This window comes from Alligator mississippiensis, chromosome 1 (genome assembly GCF_030867095.1).
Source record: "Alligator mississippiensis isolate rAllMis1 chromosome 1, rAllMis1, whole genome shotgun sequence".
NCBI lineage: Eukaryota > Metazoa > Chordata > Crocodylia > Alligatoridae > Alligator > Alligator mississippiensis.
Genome location: NC_081824.1, coordinates 321798220 through 321817974, shown reverse-complemented (window position 1 = coordinate 321817974; position 19755 = coordinate 321798220). Strand labels below are relative to the sequence as shown.

At 44.5% G+C, this 19755-nt stretch overlaps 1 protein-coding gene across 6 annotated transcripts in view; it reads right to left on the bottom strand.

Annotated features, from left to right (window-relative positions):
• The window catches only part of CTPS2 (CTP synthase 2), a 142820-nt gene that overhangs the window by 68754 nt on the left and 54311 nt on the right, over window positions 1-19755 (bottom strand). The window lies entirely within an intron of this gene.

Here is a 19755-nt window from a genome sequence, read left to right as displayed (position 1 = left end):
CTTCTTTATACTTTCACCCCTGGTATATTTATTGGCCTTTGCATACCAGGCACGAACCCAGACTTGAGCTGGGGCTCAACACTGGCACTGGCCCCAGGACACTGGTGCAGGCCTCATGCTCCCGCTGGCTCCCGCACCTGCTCACTCTCAGTGCCCCCCAGCCCCGTGGTACAGGTGGGGGGCAGCACACAGCCCTGAACCCCTGCTCACTGGCAGGGAAGAAGCTGGTGCTGAGTGCAGGGAAAAGCAGCCCCTCACCCACTCCATGACCAGTGCTCCCTGCTACAGCTGCTCACAGCCCACACAGGGCTGTCTGGAGCAGTCACAGGCAGCCCCATGCGGGCTGCAAGAGGCTGCAGCGTGGGGCGCCAGGCACGAGGCGGGTGAGGGGCCGCTTTTCCCCATGCTCAGCACCAACTTGTGACCTGGCCCCGCTGCCAGCCTGGGCCCCGTGCTTGTTCCAGACTCGCCCATCAGGGCTGCACACAGCAGCAGCAGCTGCGGCCCCCAGCTTGCCACACCAGGCAGTGTTGGCTGCTGCTGCCTGCCCAGAACTCATGCGCTGGGCAGCCCAGAGGCAGCGATGGCAAACACTGCCTGGCGTAGCAAGTGTGGGGGCCACAGCTGCTGTCACCACCTGCAGCCCTGAAGGGCAAGGCTGGAGCCAGCGCAGGGCCCAGGCCGGTAGCGGGGCCAGGTTACAAGGTGGTGCTGAGTTTGGCAGGGAAAAGCGGCCCCTTGCCCACCCCGTGCCCAACATCCCAAGCTGCAGCCACTCACAGCCCACCTGGGGCTGCCTGTGCCTGCTCTGGACAGCCCCTTACGGGCTACGAGCAGCTGCAGCAGGGAGCACAGGTCACGGGGCAGGGAAGGGCTGCTTTCCTCCATAAGGGGAAGGAGCCCAGGGAAAACCTGAGCACAGGGGTTGGGGGGAAGTAGCCTCTTCCCCTCCCCATGGCCAGTGCCCCATGCTGCAGCCACTCACAGCCCACAAGGCTGTCCTGAGCAGGCACAGGCAGCCCCACGTGGGCTGCAAGCAGCTGCAGCACGGGGCACCGGCCACAGGGCGTGCGAGGGGCTGCTTTCCCCAGGCCACATTTCCCTGGCCTCCTTCTCTGCCTGGGGTCCCTGACCCCTTCCCCCTTACCTGTGGTTTCAGCACGGGGCAGCCATGTGGTCCCAGGCCAGAAGCCCCTGCTGGGGCTTTCAGCTATGGGGGCAGGGCCAGGTGGGCCCTGCTGTTGTGAGAGCCCGCCAAGCTTCCCCTGGGTCCTACTGCCCTTGATTCCTGTCATTTTTGACAGGAATCAAGGGCAGAGAAATATTATTTTAAATATTTTAAATAATTTTTTAAATTTTTTAGGAGCCCCGTGGGCCAGACTGAATGGCCTCGCGGGCTGGATCTGGCCCATGGGCCGTATTTTGCCCACCCTTAGTTTAGGTTTTGCCTGCTATACATCCCTACATCAGTCCCCACCTCCTGGCACCCCACCCTACCTGTTAAAAGAGTGCAAAGTTCAAATAAAACTATAACTTCATTTGGCCAGCTACACCACTGGGTGGCTATATTACTTAAACATTACGAACATAAATAGCTCTTAGAACAGGGATGAACAATTATTTGGGCCCAAGGGCCACACAGGGAATTTGATGAACTGTTGTGGGTTGGGTCAGCACCCTCCTCCCCGACAACAACTCATCATAACTCCTTATGGGGCTGTGGGCAGGTGGGGAGCAGTGTTCAAGAGTGGGAGAGGCTGGGATCACATGCTTCTGCCCTCTGCGGGGGGGGGGGGGGGGGGGGTGGTATGCGTATGGAGTTGGAGCTCCCTAGGTGCTAGGTCCTAGGAGCCTGCTGTGGATGAGGGAAGGTTGGGGGGTGCATGCATCAGTGCTCATCCAGGCACTGTGGTCCATGCTGCCCCCATAGTGCTCTGCATGGGGCTGAACCCCGCCCTCTCACTCCAGGGCAGACTATGCCATGCTCCCAATGGTGCCCACAGCCCAACTGGGTACTGCTCTGCACCCCCTTCCTACCCTCCACCTCCAGTGGCAGCTCCCTGCACTGTGCCGTACTGCCCTGCTCTGGGTGAGCAGTCTCAGCCAGGCTCCTTTCCCAGCGTATGGGGCTCTGGCTCCAGCTCCCAGGAAGGCAGCCAGGAGCTGAAGCCCTTGCAATGGAGCAGGAGCCACCCAGCTGAAGCTGCTCAACCACCCAGAACAGCATGGTACGGTGCAGCACAGCAGGAGCAGAAGCAGCTTCCGACAGGCTGTTCCCAGTACAGGAGTAGCCGGTTGGGTGCTGTTCACCTCCAACAGCAGCCCCTCCTCCAGCAGGCAGCCAGGAGCTGAAGCCAGAGCCCCATGTACTGGGGTAGGAGCCTCCCAACAAACTGCTTGCCTTGCATGACAAGGGGCAAGATCAAAAGCAGGAGCCAGAAGCAGGAGCAAGATCAGAAGCTCCGCCTCCCCTCTGGCACAGGCTGCCCCACAGGATATGGCCCCATGCAGAGCACTGCAGGGGTGGTCACAGATTGATCCAGTGTCCTGGCAGGCTGACAGGCTGTATTTTGCCCACCCCTATCTTAGAAGGATCTGCCTAAAGGGGTAGTTGCAAACAAATGCCTGAGAATCTACAGGCCATTTACCTTTGGCACAGACACTGTAGCTTATTATTACTTTTACTCTCTTGTGGGTGCAGATTCAAGCTCCAGAAGAAATATATGAGAGGATACAAATATCATGACCTGTCTGATGGCTCATATGTTTCCCAGATTACTGAGGAATAGTCTAACATGTGACACTGCACTAGCAATGGGAACTACTAGACACTGCATTAGCAATGGGAACTACACCACTGCAAAGCTCCTCAGAAACTTTCAGTAGGATTTCTAGCCTTCACAAACTGTGTATCTGACAATATCATTATTCAAATTACTTTCACACCTTCTTTCCCTATGTATGTCACCATCACCTTTCCAACCTGAGAACTCCTAAAACCGGAGTCAATGCTGCACACTATCCAAAAGCTTTTTGAAAGCCCATGAAGCCCTGATCTCTAATTCTAATGCCTCTGCTGTTTCTGAGAATACTATAAATCACAAAATAACTGAAATATGGGAGAAAGCACAAAACAATCAGAATGGCCTAATTTTCAAGAGTTGTATCATCTAATTGTAAAATGTCAGTTTTTGTTGTTGACTTAACCATATAAAATATCTTAACAGTTTCAAAAAACTTAAAGGAATGATTATATTAGTTCTGTGGCTAGGATTCCCTCTCCCAGCAAATAAAGGAAAGACCATGGGTTGGTATAGGCACTTCAGCAGGGCTGAGAATATGGTTAGATAGGTTGATGATATTGTAAGTTTGGAAAGTTTTGCTTCCTTCATTTTCTTTAAGGAGTAGAGGTGTTTGTGTCAGGTTTCATGGCTGGATGCAGAGATCTCCTCTTGGTAAAGAGCTGTTATGTTCACATAGTTCTGCAGGCTGCTTGTTAGTTCTGCAAGTCTGGTGTTGATTTGCTTCTGTTCCCTGATAAGCTGGGTCCTCAGTTTCTCAGATAGGTGATGGCCTACTCCATCAAAAGCTACGAAAGCTTACACCCTTCTGAACCAGTTAGTCTCTAAGGCTGCAAATAGATGTCACTTTTGTGCCACCATAATTTTTTTTTATGATGGCAAAAAGCCCAAGAAAACAGACATCCATACCTCCTTTCATGTCACAAATACCTAAGTTTCTGGCCATAAGAACTGGTAGTCAACATTTGTACTGCTTTTTTTGCAGTGATGTCTGTTTGGTTTATGGCAGGACAGCATGGGCAGCTCCAGGCTGCCCTCACCCTCCAACTATGGTGGGCAAATGCTCCCAGGGCATCAGGGACTAAATCCTGTTTGCCCTGGAAATTCTCTTACAAGATTGGGCCCCCAAAGCCCTGGGAGCACCTATCTGGGTTTCCCCATTTGCAGGGGCACATTTTGAGAATCCCCCAGGTGCATATATTGGGCCAACGCACTCCAGCTTGGGATGAGGACTGACATCCATATCACCCAATGAAGTGAATTAACTGTTCTGGGACACATCCTTGCAGAGCTGATCCCACTCCTAGGACAACGCCTGTTTATAGCCTAACGGGTCACCTTGACCTGATTTCAGACTAACACTGCTAACTACCTCTCTCTAGCAAATGCAGAGACTCATACTTCTGTTTACATCAAAGAGTTCCATGTTTCCACTTTTTAGAGAAGAAAAATCCTCTTCCCATATTACTCTCCAGTTCTACAATCAGTCATTACACAACACTGGGTTAAGACTTCAATACTATTTACCTTATCTGCATATTCCATTCATTCACTATTCTCTCTCAAGCTAGTTCCTTCCTTCCTCCACAGCAAACAGATTCATGCAGTCTTGGCTATTAAAGGGGTCAATGCACCATGAAACAAAACAAACCACAATTATATTATTTTATTTCTATACATAGTTTATCACCTCTTAGAATAAAGTGCGTATGAAAGAGGAGGAAGAGAGACACAAAGAGTGTGAGCATGGGCAAAATATTACCATCAAGCTAGAGCAAAGAAAAAAAAACACATTTTCATATTTCACTTATCACAAAGATAGAAGAAATCTGAAGGAAACAAAAAAAATTATTATTAAAAACCCCTATATTCTTTCAAACCTTGTAATATCTTCAGTTTTAAATCAAGTATCTAATTAAATAAAATTATCACATTCAAGGCACCCACCCAGTACAATATACACACCCTCTGTGAAAAGAGTGGGTTTGGATGCCAAAGATCAGTTAAGCAGATAGTCTGATGAGTGCATCATTGCACTATGTACAAACATATGCTAGGCAACCAACAACAAAGGACTGAGGATAGCACCACATAACTAGAAGCAAGGGTTGTGTCATAGTGTTTAGCATCATCATTAATGACATGTAGGTAACATCATGTAGCCCCTGCATTAGTAACAGAGATGTTATGGATTGGCAAAGGCAAAATAGATTATTCTTAATACTGGCTATGCAATACTCCTTTGATTTTTGTTTCCATATCTCTAATTCACTATTGAAGGTGCCCCTCAGCAGCACAGAGTGGGCCTGGGCACCCAAAAGCCATGTGAATTAACAGCACAAGAAAGTTCATTTTGTGGGTGGGTGCCTTGCTTCTCTTGTCCCCTGCTTGAGGTGTAAGTGACTGGAAACCAGTATAAGTAATTGGAAACTAGTTCAAATCTGTAACATAACAGAAGTTCAGTGCACATAAACCACTTTCAAAATGGCCAAAACCAGTTTAAGATAAACCTGGATGGATGTAGTATCAGACTGAACTGATTTAAGTCCCCCACCATCCTAGGATGCTAGTCTGCCCACCCCCCCTACAGGGTGGGCAGACTAGCCATGGCCCAAGCTGGAAGGTGTGCTCTAGCGCCCCCCCCCCAGCTTCTGCCCTGGGCCACTGCAGGCATGTGACTGCATTTCTGGAATCAAAAGTGAAAACTGTTCACTTGCTTACCAGTTTAATCTACCTACACAGCTTAGGCTAACCTGTGAAGACTGAATTGATTCAGCCCCAGGCTTTTTGGCTGTCTGTATGTACTTAGCCAGGTGAAAGAGAAGCACGTGGAAAGAACAGAGAATACAAGTGTGGAGAAAAGGCAGGAAAGCCCTAGGACTTCTATTACTTATCTTCTTCTGCTTTAAGTTCTCTGTTCCTAACACCCCTGAGTAGACATGCAATTAAAGGTATGATAGGATCTGATGCATGGCAGGAAGAACTGTGGGAGCCACCATCAGATCCCAAACATGCCATATTGCTGGTGCAGGGGGAGACCAAGAGTATGATCCCACATGCCCCCTGCAGGTTGGTATGTGTGACTATCAACAGATTGTTAGGTGCCACCAGAGAGGCACAGGGGCCATTTGCCCATCAGCAGATCAGGACCGCCTCAGGGCTCAAATCCTGGGGCAGTCCTGAGCTGCAGTTGGCTGGCAGAGATTGTCCTAGGGTTCCAGCCCTGGAGCAGTCCCTGCCAGCCAACAACTAGTCACAAAGATATTACACATTTTCCAAGTAATATCTTTGTAGCTGGTTTGTGATTTTTATGGTGCCATAAACCCTTTGAAAGTGGACAGTTGCTATTTCTGTAGCTATTAACCAAAAAAATAATCATACCAGAAAAATAACATGTGCCAGAAGCCTAAGGATTCTGCTCCAAATGGATGGAATTATTTGTCACACTTAGCACATGGGGAGCAGATAGTGATGGAAATCTTTAAGCAAATGATCAATTTTAGAGTCTATTCCTGCCTCCATATCCTCATTGCTTAAAAGGGTGCATGCAGGACTGGTTCTGAGGAATTAGTTCATTATTCTGCAGGAGAATGGCTGCAAAAGAATAAATGGCTATCCCTTGACCATTCTGTAAATATTCAAAACACTGTGTGATATCAGTAAGCCAGGCAATATTTTGTGATACAAGTAGGACAGACAATGGTTATATTTGTGAAAAGTGGTCAGATTAAAAAAATATTGGGATTTAACGTGCTAAACTACAACTGTATCAACAATTATGTAATAAACCCAAATTACTTCAGATAAGATTAAGACAGAAGTGTGACAAGGTCCAAAGAACTGTATCTTTCCCAGTTTAAATTCTTCCCATTTATCAGGACAACCATATTGCATACTTACCAGCTGTGCATGTTCACACATGCATACACAAATACTGCCACACAAGTGCAATCAGGTATGCTGTACTACTTAGCACACTGGTAGTACTACAGGGTCATCATACAGAGTGCAGCTGGTGTTTCAGTATGGTCAGATAAACTGATAACTTTTTAAGACAAAGCAATCCACATGAAATGTATGCTACAAACAACTGACAGACCATAGTAAATTTGAGTCATTATCAATAACTAATGAAGTTGGAAGTGGTTGGATGTGGAAAAAGAATGGAAAGTTTGAGTTAATTTGTGCAACCAATATCAATTTTTCTATATATACAAAATGATCTGACAATCATACTATACAATCTAACAGTCCTCAGTTGGTTATACCATTCAAGAGAATCTTTACTACAGACCAATTCAGAAAGGAAGCTGAAAATATTCATAATTATTCACAACAACAGGTAAAAGAACATTATAGTTTCACAGTTGTTAGGTGCTAGAAAGGACCTTACAGATCATCGGGTCCAGCCCCACCCCCATGCACTTGGGCAGGAAAGACTGCTGGGACCAGATTATGTTGCTCTTCTGACCAAATATCCTAACAATAACAGTCATAAGACATAAATAATAGCTTTAATCTAACCATTATCGGTCCAGTAATTCGCAATTAGGTTCACTCCAGATGCTGCTCTGTCACTCAGGATATTTTTGTACACCATGGTAGACATCATTACATAAAAGCCATGGAAGAGAAATAAATCAATATAAACCCCAAAGCAATTTGCATTTATATAGGGTCCCCCTCTCCCCACACCATGATCTCAATGCATATTACAAAGGTCACTACTAATGGATGATGCCCTTACTTACTGTTTTGGGCTTACTGCAGAGAGACAGAACTCACAGGCCCTTATAGAAGAAATGCATTTTTTTAAACCCAGAAAAACTACAAACACAGGGTTACCCACCGGGTGGTGGGGGCAAGGGGTTAAGGCGCCCCGACCCACCTTTCACCGGAGTGATAACTGGCCTGGCATTTCCTGGGGGCTCCCGCACCACTGAGAGCCCCACGAGGCCACCCACTCCCAGCAGGGTGCAGTTTTAGGTCATACCCAGGACCAGGAGCCTCCTTACCTTCCCCTACAGCTCCTCCCTTACCTCCAGATCGTTCTCAGCAGCCCTCCGGTCAGGCAATGTTGCTGCCTGGCCTCCAGCAGCCAAACTGCCCTGTTTATATAGGCAGCCCTTGCCTCCAAAATGGCTGCCATCGTCAGGCACCTGGTGGCTGCCAGCTCCAGGCCCTTAAAGTGGCAGGCGCACACAGTGCCCTGCCACACAGTACAAGCTCAGCTAAGTTAGGCTTGATACCAATATCCCCAAATTATCCTTAACAGTTATTCTACATAAAAGGAACATTAAGGTAGACCTGGCATTCCTGCTTTCTAGGATATCTTTTTAAGGTTTTCCCCAGATTCCCCAGTACACAGATACACTCCACACTTCTTCACATCTCCTAACCTGATTTTAGGGTCTTTCTCAGTTTCTTGTTTTTTATTTTTAGTTTATGGCACAACCATAATATTATAGAGCTATGGATGATGCCTCCCATATCTCTTTTCTATAGTGCATTGGCATTTTCATTTTTTCTTTCTACCTGGAAATTGGATTGCTGTAGGCAGGTACAACTGACCCCGAATCTCTCTGCAGCCAGGCTGGGGACAGTGGCTAGTTACCATCTCAGAGTTTCTGACTACATAGGTCTCACTAGATCTTGTAGAGAACTCATCCGTCTCCTCTACATGCAAGTAACTACCTCTCTACAACCTCTTGGGCTGTGATCTCGTTAGCCAACACCATAGCACATTCCCACCCGCCCTGGACAATTAGTCCTTAGCCAAAATTCAGTTCAGATTTATATCAGGCAGATCAAACTACAATTACCCATGTTAAAAATCAAAAGTCCCTAACAAAATCCTCATATGGTGTTCTTTAATGGATCTGGACTAATCCCTTATGACAGCTACCTTATTCTACTGCAACTGAGTCACACCTCTTCTTATGCCCTACACTCAAACACAAAGGCCACAACAGAAAAGCATTGCAAAGGCTTGCAAACACTAAGTGTTCACAGTTGCCTCTTTGCATCAGCACTTTGTCAGCACTAAATTTACCATGTGTTGAGTTTATAGCAGGTGTGTTCTTCCTGCAGAAAATGAGACATCAAAAAATCAGACAAGCAACAGGACATCACAAAGGCAAATTTTGTAATACTGTGTTCTGCCAATATACCTCCCAGTGCTAACTTGTTAGGTCACCAGTTGACACAAACACAGCATGTAAACTGTCATGGGCACTATGAATGTCAGTCATCACTATTCAGCTGAAAATTATCCACACAAAACTATGTGTTCCTAATTTAGGAACTGACACTACAAGGGAAGACTAAGGGCTTTCTGAGCATCTGGAGTGAGGTTCTACTTTCAAAAGTGGACTGTGAAGCTCCAAATCCATTCTCTCTCTGTGACACCATACAGAATACATTCAGTTAAAAGTAAACTGTACTTTTTAAACTGCTAGTCCTGTAAACTTAACTGGCACTTTGAGTTGCCTGGGATGTGAGGCCCCTTCCTTCTGGCTCATCATTATCTATAATTGGCTGTTCAATTTTGGGGCAACTGGAAGCCATGAGCCATGCAGGCCACCGTCCCATAGGCTGCAGACCAAGAAAGAGGTACAAGAGCACCCCCCTGCCTTACCCCCCCCCCCCAAAAAACAACCCCAGGGACTTCATGGGATTTAGAGAGATGTAGCCAATTAACATTTATTAAAATGACACTGACGATGCAAGAAAGATAAGGAACCACTTAGCTGCTCTTCAGGTGCCACCAAGAATAACAAGCTGATTAAGTGCATTTTCATCCCTTAAGTCAGCTCTGGACACAGAGGAAAAGTAGACACATGGAGAAAGTAAGTGCTATTTTTACGTGTCTACTTTTCAGAGTAGAATAGCAGTAATTACTTTGAGGAGTGTTATGGCATTTATTTCAAGAACGGTTACCCATGTGGTATCCCAAGATCCTATTCTGCCACGTTTGTTTGAATTCTAGTGCAGATAGATGGAGAAATGCAAATATACAACCTGAGTAAACTTTAATTATTGCTATTTTAAACAGGTTACCCTGAAAAGTTTTAAAGTAACCCTCTGTTACAGATGGAAAGTTCTAAAAAGACAAGATGCAGAAACTTTCACATAGCTGTAGAATGCAATAGGCACTAAATTGCCTTGCCTAGAAGAAAACACACCTGTTATACAACTTCCACATCTATTTTTAATATTGCCGATGGAGGCATGTTTCAGGCTTCAATGTCTCTGTTAGGATCTCTCAGAATTCTTGAGGCTCATATTTTAAGCTGAGGTCCATGTTACAGTGCCAGAGTGAGATGACTCTTTGAATCCTCCATCCTCAGTCACTCCAGAAACCTCTGTCCACCAAGTCATAAGCTGGCACCTATACGTCTCTCTGGATCATTGGGTTCAGAAAATGTATACCAATCATTCTTGCATTTCTCAAAGCCAGATGTTAGCTCAGAACCATTTAACCCCAGAGCAGGAGATAGCAACTTTATAAAGCTGCAGACTAGAAAAAACACACCTTAGGCCAGAGGCAGGCTACTTAGGTCCAACTGACTGCTGATGCTGAGACTTCTCGCTAGTGCCTGTGCACAGCATGCACAAAGCTCCCCGACACACAAATGCAGCACAGGTAAAGCCCTCAGTGCCCTCAATACAGGTAAACCCCTTACTGCCAGAGCACCACCAAAGCCCTCTACCGCCAACACACAGCCAAATCCCCCAGGTCCACAGGCAGGAAAAATCTGATGGCTGTACAGGCCGCATGTTGCCAACCCCTGCCTTGGAACAGCATACACGAGGGAAGGATCAAGTTAAAAATGGTCTTGCACGTCTTTCATCTTGATTTTCTGGAGGTCCCATACTCAGAGGACATGTGGTTTACACCAAGGTACTGTAATAAACTTCCTTCCTTAAACAGGACTTTCCTAAACTGATGCCAGCCAGTGATTGCCTCACTAATATAATTAATTCCTGCTGTAGGAGTCCAAAATAGACTTCACACCTGATATGCATTAGAAAGGCATTTAAAGAGGAAGCAACTAAGGGTTACAACCAATAGAATAAAGGTCAAGGCAGAAGGCTTTGACTTCTGTGAAACAAACAATTTGTGGAGAGATTAATTCTCCTAATCCCATAATTCTCCTAATCCCTGTGGCTGGTCACCTACAGGAAGAGGAAATTAAAACAATAGTGAACAAGTTACATTCACCATGATCCAGCTCTTGAAAGGACTCACTAGCATGAAACACTGTACTAGCCATGTCACTGCCTAGTTATTGGACTGCAGCGATAGCTCTTGTTCTGTGAAAGTCTAAAGAATATGAGATGAGTTCAAACCTCTGTTTTCTTTGGTGTCTTATATTTCCTTTTTCTATCGTCACTTTTGTTTTTATTAGCTGGAAGGCATCCCAGCCTATCTAAACTGTGAAAGTGTAGTTGCATGTGCCTGCACCTATGATCACCAGTAAACTCTCTACAGGGAAGATGCCAAAAACAACATTCCCTAAAATGAAGTAGCTCTAAACATTTTCTTATAAAATCCTTGTAGAGTGATATTTTTGTGTGTGTCTAAAGGAATTGTAAACTGTAAACTAACTATAAACTGTTAGGTGAGAGGTGTGAAAATTCTGCTTATCAAAATATCTTTGTGAAAATAAATCCTAATTAAGTCTGTGCCTGTACCATAGGTGAGGAAGTCACCATATAATATTGACATCCATGAAAGAACTTTAACTGGCCTTGACATTGTGGCTTAGATTTACATAATTTGATTTCCATGTTAAAATACCCAACAGCAAAATTCTGATTGAACTGCCATGAGTAAAGTTCTAAAACAGGGGTTTATAACCACATGGAAAATCACTTCTGTGGATTTCTGGTTTAGGATTTATAAAGTTTGATTGTTGTATCAATCTGATGATGTGACATAATTGATTATTTAATTCCAATCCAATATTGTTAACAAACTGATTTGATTTGAATTTGAATTGGCAATTGTACTGCTTAATTAATCTAGTAAAATAAATGATGAAAACAGAAAGCTTGTGATTAACTTCATTTTATTTTCGTGCAATGTCTTTAATAACATGCGTAACTAGTCTACAAGAGTCATTACTATAGACCCTGTGGCCTATTCTACAGCATTTCCTAATTCTTTGTTCTCCTTAGTCATAGCCTGGCTGGCTCACATTAATTCAGGTTAGTAATTTAGACCACTGACATTCTTCTCTGACACCTTTGGGTGCTTCTGTTACTCAGGTGAAACAGAAAAATAGAAATGAAAGGAAACAGAAGTGCTTGCCTCATCTTTCACATCCAACAACCCTGTCTGTTAACGCTGATATTTACTGAGCTGTAGAAAAGAAAGATTTTGATAATTACCCAGAGGATTATTGGAGAATGCTCAACTTCCAGGTTGATACTTGTTGCTTTAGCCTATTCACTTACCAATAACATCTGACAGAAGCAAAAAAATCCAGAAGGCGCAAGAGATGGTTGTTGTTTTTTCAGCCAGGCAAGGCATCTTCTCCAACAGCATGTTAGGACTGAAGGCTAAATTGGAGGGATCTGCTTATTCTCCTAAATGAGCTGGCTATTATCCTCCAGATTCAGAAGAGTTCTGGCCTTTGCTGCTTATTGAAGGTGCAGGTGGATCACAGTTCTGTCCCAGCCCCAGACCTCGCTGTCACCGCCGCAAGATCCCGGTCCCAAAACAACTACCCACCCAAACACGCGCCCTGCTAGCGCTGCTGGGGCCAGTCTCCATGGAAACATGGGCTGCACGCTGTCTCCATGGAAACCAACAGCAGCAATGCAGGGAGGGACTGCTGGGAAATGGAGTCTGCTGCAGGCCCAACTCAGCCCCTGGACCAGACTTTGTCCATCCCTGGTTTAGCTGCTTTCAGGGGCGTAACCAAGATATAAAATACAGTAGTATCCTAATCATCAATATCAACGTTAACAATACTATAACTGTACCAATCCTGACCCAGCAGCAACATCTCATTATTCTGTACCTTCCAGTGTTGATCTGTGACTTTGCACATTACTGAAATGCAGATTAATAAGGCTCTTCAGTATTTACTTTACATAGGTAAAATGCTTGTAGGAGTTGTACACAAAATCATCTGTGAATAAAGGGAATTAGACTACTAACATTTAGCCTAACTATAAAGAGCAGATGTGTGTAAATGGGGGATGGAGGGTAATAATTTTACTGTAGTGCTGCATGACTAAGTTCAGAAAGCACCATGGGAAAGCCCCCCTCCCCACCTTTACATTCATGCTCTTGCCAAAAACTGTGCTTCCTGGTATGCATGCATACTCATCTGGGAGAGCTTCTGAGGTGGAATAACCTGGATATCGAAGCAGCTAATATGCATACAGTTCATTTGGCAAAAACATCACAATGTGGAGTCTTCCACTAGCAATGTGTTTTACTGAATTGTTTGTGCACCTCCACTCCCGCCCCGGGCACCACACCTGATTCTGCGAGGGCAACACTTTATACATACCATAAGGTATGTGTCACAGCATAATGAGGGAGTGCCTGAAAGAAACCACACCTGTCAATTAGAACAGTCACCCTCTAATCAGCAACTTCCATTCCTGATGCAAGGTGCAAAAAGCCTTCTCACATGCACGCACCATGTCGGCAGAAATTTTCCAGACACTAGCCATTGCAACAACAGGAACACATCACCAGTGAAATCTGGGTGCTCTAGTTATGGAATTAAATGGAACAAGCCTTCCTTGCCTCCCATCAATTCCAAATCCAAGAATGATGTCAGTTCTCCTCAATGGCTTTAGCACAAATCTTAAGTGAGTTCCATACTCATTCCACAATTATTTGATAATTTTAATCCAATCTGCTACTTTTGTGAATGCTTCCTATTCTCCCTCCTCTCCTTCCTCCCCACTTTGTACTTGTTCCCGCCTGATCTCCCATACAGAACATAAGGGCACTGACAGAAGTAGTGACTTTATCTAATACCATTTGCAACTGAGAGTTAATTTCCCACATCCAACGACACTTATTGTGAAAACAGCCAGAGGAACCAAGCTGATTATTTGTGTACTCTCATCTCTAATCTTTTGCTTCCCTTGTGCAGAGCTCTACATCCTAAAGGCTTCTGGACCTGGAAACATGAGATCCATCTAAACACCCCTTTATCTTTATGTGCACTACACACCAGTTACATCATTGTAGAAAACGGCAGAATACTTGGCATGTCTGGGAATGCAAATGGTCAAAATGGCAGCATTTCTATCATGCTCTCCCCACAGTTCTCTATCATGCTCTCGCCCCACTCTCCACTCTTCACACACTCACCACAAAGGTACTGAACAGTGGCTGGTGCCAGCCAGAGCAAAAGGCACACCAGCACAGCTTTTATTCCAGCTGCTGATTATCTTCATCCTCACAATATACAGTTTATAATTTGATGGTTAGTATATTCTGTGACAAGTTCCAAAGTCATGCTGTATTCTTGCTATTCACTAACTATTGCAAGAATGTTTTGAGCAGAGCAAAGCTAAAGATTTTTCTAGTTGGGACTAGGAATTTACCTTCCCTATTGCTGACTTACTCATCAAAATGTCAAGCTTATTCAAAAAATATCCTGTATATTACAGACAGGTACTGTCATGTTCTCTACACAGTCTGGAATACCTGAACTGCTGTATCACTCATAGTTTCATAGTTGATAGGGTCGGAAGGGATCTGAGCAGATCATCAAATCCGACCCCCTGCCATGGGCAGGAAAGGATGCTGGGGTCAAACGACCCCAGATAGGTAACTGTCTAGCCTCCTTTTGAAGACCCCCAGGGTTGCAACAAGCACCACTTCCCTTGGAAGTTGGTTCCAGATCCTATCCAACCTAACTGTGAACTAGTGCTTCCTGATGTCCAGCCTGAACCTACTCTCAGTCAACTTATGGCCATTATTCTTAGTTACTCCTGGTAGTGCTCAGGGGAACAGGATCTCTCCCGTTCCCCGCTGGTCCCCCTTGGTAAATTGATAGATGGCCACCAGATCCCCTCTTAGCCTTCTCTTGTGGAGGCTGAACAGGTTCAGGTCCCGTAGCCTCTACTCATAGGGCTTGCCCTGCTGCCCCCTGACCATGGAAGTGGCCCTCCTTTGGACCCTCTCAAAGCTGTCCACATCCCTCCTAAAGTGCGGCGCCCAGAACTGGATGCAGTACTCCAACTGCGGCCTGACCAATGTTGCATAGTGGGGGAGGATCACCTCCCTGGACCTGCTCGTGATGCATCTGTGGATGCATGACAAGGTGTGGTTGGCCCTACTGACTGCGTCCCCACATTGGCGGCCCATGTTCATCTTGCAGTCCATAATGACTCCAAGATCCTTGTCTGTCTCTGCACTGACGAGAAGGGAGTTCCTGAGCCTGTAGGTATGCTGCTGATTCTTTCTGCCCAGGTGCAGTACCTTGCACTTGTCAGTGTTTAATCCCATCCTATTCTCATCCGCCCACCCTTGTAACCTGTCCAGATCTAGTTGTAACCTGTCCCTTCCTTCTAACGTGGCCACTTCTCCCCACATCTTAGTGTCATCCGTGAACTTGAACAAGGTGCGTTTCACCCCCTCATCCAAGTCGCTGATGAAGATGTTGAACAGTGCAGGCCCAAGGACTGAGCCCTGGAGAACCCCACTGCCCACATCCCTCCAGGTCGAAAATGACCTGTCCACCACCACTCTCTCGGTGCGGCCCTCCAGCCAATTTGCAACCCATCTGACTGTGTAGGCATCAACACCACAGTTGCCTAATTTTTTAATGAGAATGGGGTGAGAGACAGTGTCGAAGGCCTTCCTAAAGTCCAGAAAGACTACGTCCACCACGACACCAGCGTCCAAGGATTTTGTGACCTGGTCATAGAAGGCAACCAAGTCCATCTATACCACCAAAAAAACAAAACATCTCCTTAGCTATAAGTGACTAGGACCTTTATACTCTGAAAGGTATTGAATATGACCAAGCTGCACACAATGAAATAAAAATGAATGAACATTAAACACAAAACAACAACAAAAACCCTAGAGAACTCCAGAAACATATCTTCAAATTCTTAATCAAATGTACTTACAAGTTTTCCAAAGCTGCAGTCAAGGTCTGACAGTGGCTCTGGTATACATAACTGAGATAATTTTTACTTAGTTTGTTTGGATGCCGATAATTGGGCAGCAATGGCTGCAAGGAGTTCAGAGCAGGCTACAAAGTCTGCTGGAGAAGCTGAGGAAATACTTGGAGATGGGGTTAGTCTGCACAAGGCTTCTATGCTGTTGCCATCAGCACCAAAGCTGCAGTCCACTTTTGACAGGTGTGTAGACATACCCTGTGTTTCCCCACCTTTTGTATTTGTTGTCTGCAAATAGTTTAGCAAATAAGTTTCCTGGGGATCACTGACAAAAGCATCCAATTTAAAATTAATTTTTCATCTGCATACGGTGGATCTAGAAAGTGGATCAGGCTTGTAATTTCAGGGACATCTGTGTGAACTTTGTATGCAACTCCAAATCAACTACAAGTACACCACAAACCCAGCTCTTTTGTGGTCTTGTTTCCACACTACAACAATGTCACCACCATGTAGATATTTAGACACCATGGAGCTTGCTGGCATGATTTATCGCCCACAAAGCAGTCTGAACAAGCTAATAAAATGCAGATATACCAGCATCCTTAGTCTCCCATGCATCACACATGGGTTGCAAATATCACAACTGGGTTGAAACAGCTGCCTTCATGTGGGAGGTCAGCTTGTTCAGGTATATGAGTAAAGATTTGATACTAAGTACTATTTTTCATTACTATTGAACCAAATTTTATAGTAATACATGCTTTATTAATAAGCAACTGTGATACATATTTCTGTGCTCTTGTTTCATAACAGTGATCTCTGGATCAGGATATTGAACCAAATTTCTTAACTGCTAGGCTCCCTATTGCCAATGCCTGAGTTGTTGTGGAAAAATAAAGTCTGTGTCTACCTCAGTGTTTCAGTCGTATTCCATGGGGTAATTTTGCAACTAAAGAGAATAATTTCAGAACTTGGAGAACTATCCTTGGTTCTGAGGCATCCTGCGTGATGGCAGGCAAGTCCTTAGAAAAGGAGTATGGTCTAGTGCAAAGGGTCAGGAGTGAAAGTTGCAAGACCTGAGTTTTAGTCCTAGCTCTGTGCAACTGTTTTGGCACATCTGTTCCACGATGAAGAATGGTCTTGGGGTTAAGGCACCGAACTGATCTCAAGTTATACTTTAGGTTTACTCTCAAGCTTTATGTAATTTTCTCATGGTCAAACAGGAATAATCTGTCAGTACAATCATTTTCCATTTGTAAAACATACTTCCGTTCTCCCATCCTGTGTCTGCCTTGTCTGTTTAGTGAATTCTGTGTCCCATGACTGTTTTATACAATATGTATATACTGTCCTTAGCCTTACAAGCCTGATGCTCATTGTGGCCTTTAAACATAACATCAACTCTTGGGTTAGGTTGTGCCCTAAGTTTGTACGCCTTGTACACAACATTAGTCTTTAACAACTAATTCTGACCAACCCTGATGCAACAATGAAAAAACCCCCCACAAACTTTAACTTCCAAAACAATTCAGAAAATGCTCACTCTCTCTCTAAAGCTTTTGGGCTGTAAAACCCAATTCCAGTAAAAAAAAAAAACTACTAGAAATCCACTCTAAACCTACTTGTCATGTTGTTCTTATAGTAAGTCTGCTGCCCACAGATACAATCTTATGTAGGTAATCCCCTATCCACTTGGCACTACAAGGGACCCACTTAGGCTATAATCCCCCAGAGACCTACACATGTGCTTTTAACTTTCTGTACATGAGAAATCACACTTGAAGTCAGTGGACCTATTCATAAGAGTAATATTCAGAGTTTAGGTAAGTCACAGAAGTGAGATCTCAAAGGTTTCAAGAGACAAACAAATTATATTACGTTATGCCACACAAAACACTACATGACAAAGAGTGCAAAGCTGAACATTTAAACTTAGGAATCTTCAGAATCAAGTTTGACTGTACAACCTCCTTTCAGTCTCCTTACACACACACATTATGATTTTGTATTAATTCTTTTCTCAAATACTAAAAACTTTGCTGTTTAAAAATATTAGTGTTATATTTTATTAAAACAGAGAGAAAAGTGACCTGTTTGAGAATCTTGGGCTGCTTCTCCATTCACTCTCATAACTATCAAGAATATTACTTTTGGATATAAAACCTTAGCCCAAAGGTAATTTTTAGCAGAGGGAAGAGACAGAAATTACATAAAACCTGATTGTGCTTTATTTAATTGACATGACCATGAAAAAATGTGTCCCTAAAAAAAAACCCTAAAAAAAGGCCCCAAAAGCCTAGTTTTCTGTACTGGGATTCCTCAAAACAGTTCAAGTTTAGAACTTGCAAGGCAGCTAGATCTTCAAGCAGAACAAAAAACCTTTGGTGCACATGTGATAGACTACATGCTTTATTGTGATATTTATAATAACTGTATTCACATTGCTGTTATAATATTGTATGACTCAGGTTATTACCTTAGTCTGTGCACAGAGAACAAAGGGTAAAAAGCTAGGGCTGGCTACAGGAAAGTTGAAATGTACTGTCAGCATCAGCAGTCTTGAATGGCTGTGTTAGCATATCAACAAAGGTGAGATGGCCAACACCAAGGAGGCATCCAGGAGAGATAAATGTGACAAAAAGGAGGGCAAGTTACAAGAAGCAGTCTGGTAGGTCTGGGGCCAAAACTGTTTGAGGGACACACAAGATAGAAAAGCTCTGAGGAGCTAGAAAAGACTGGAAGGACAGTATGTTTGGGGGTGCTCAGAGCTGTGCACCTCGATTGGTGACAGAAGGACTGCTTAACCCCTCTGGAGGGGACAGAGAACCTCTGGCTGGGTGGCCTTCGCCGCAATAAATGTCTTTACTTGAAGAGACTGTGCTGCTTGGAACTATGGGTTGCACTGCGTCAAACCAAGAAGAGGTGAAGTACCTCTCAGGAGTGGAATTGGTTGCTAGCTCCCTGGGTCAGGGCCACAAAGAACCAGGGAGAGTGAGGGACTACAAGGCTGGGGCTTCGTAGTGGGAAGAACCAGAGATGGCGGGGCCTGAGGAAGCCAAGCCTAGTCTGGCTTCAAGGGGTACTCTCAGAGACCAGACACGGTTCTAGCAGTCTTGAGCAAGCAACCCCCTGGAAAGAAATCCTCAACAGCATATAAACATATTTCATTCACAAATAAAGAAAGGTATTGGAGATGCACGTTGGCATGGTGGGATTGGAATCCTAGCTCTCCATGCCAAGACCACTACCCCCTGAGCCTGTCTCACAGCCTCTCAATCTCAGGTACACCAGGGAAAGCGATGACCACTATAGCACTGCTACAGGTAGTCACTGAAACAAAGCAGAGTTTGTAAGTTGGGACCTGTTGTTTCTCTCACTGGGGGGAAAAGCAGAGGGTAGAAATAGAAGATGAGTATTGTTCTGTTATCTTCAGGAAAGACAGCAGAGCTCATAAGTCAGTTTGAGATGTGGGGAAGTACCAGGAAAGCTAATCTATATGAAGTTATAATGAGCTGATAAGCAGTATACTGGCTTTCAGTACCTTATTCATTTTTCTTCTTAAACTATTTATATATATTGAGATACAATCCTATCTGTGTACTCTAAAGAACCATCAATACAAAATGAAAATAAAAACTAATAAAGATCAGGTATGTATTGCTGATAGAGTGTTTTACACAGTGCTGTGGGTATTAACTATCTTCTCCAAAACCTGTACTTCTACATCTCATCTACACTTTGCTAGCTCAGGAGAAAGAATGCGTTTTATAGAAAAAAATGTTGCATGCTAAGGGGTGGAAACAAAAAGGTTCGATACGTATTCACACTCATAAATCACACT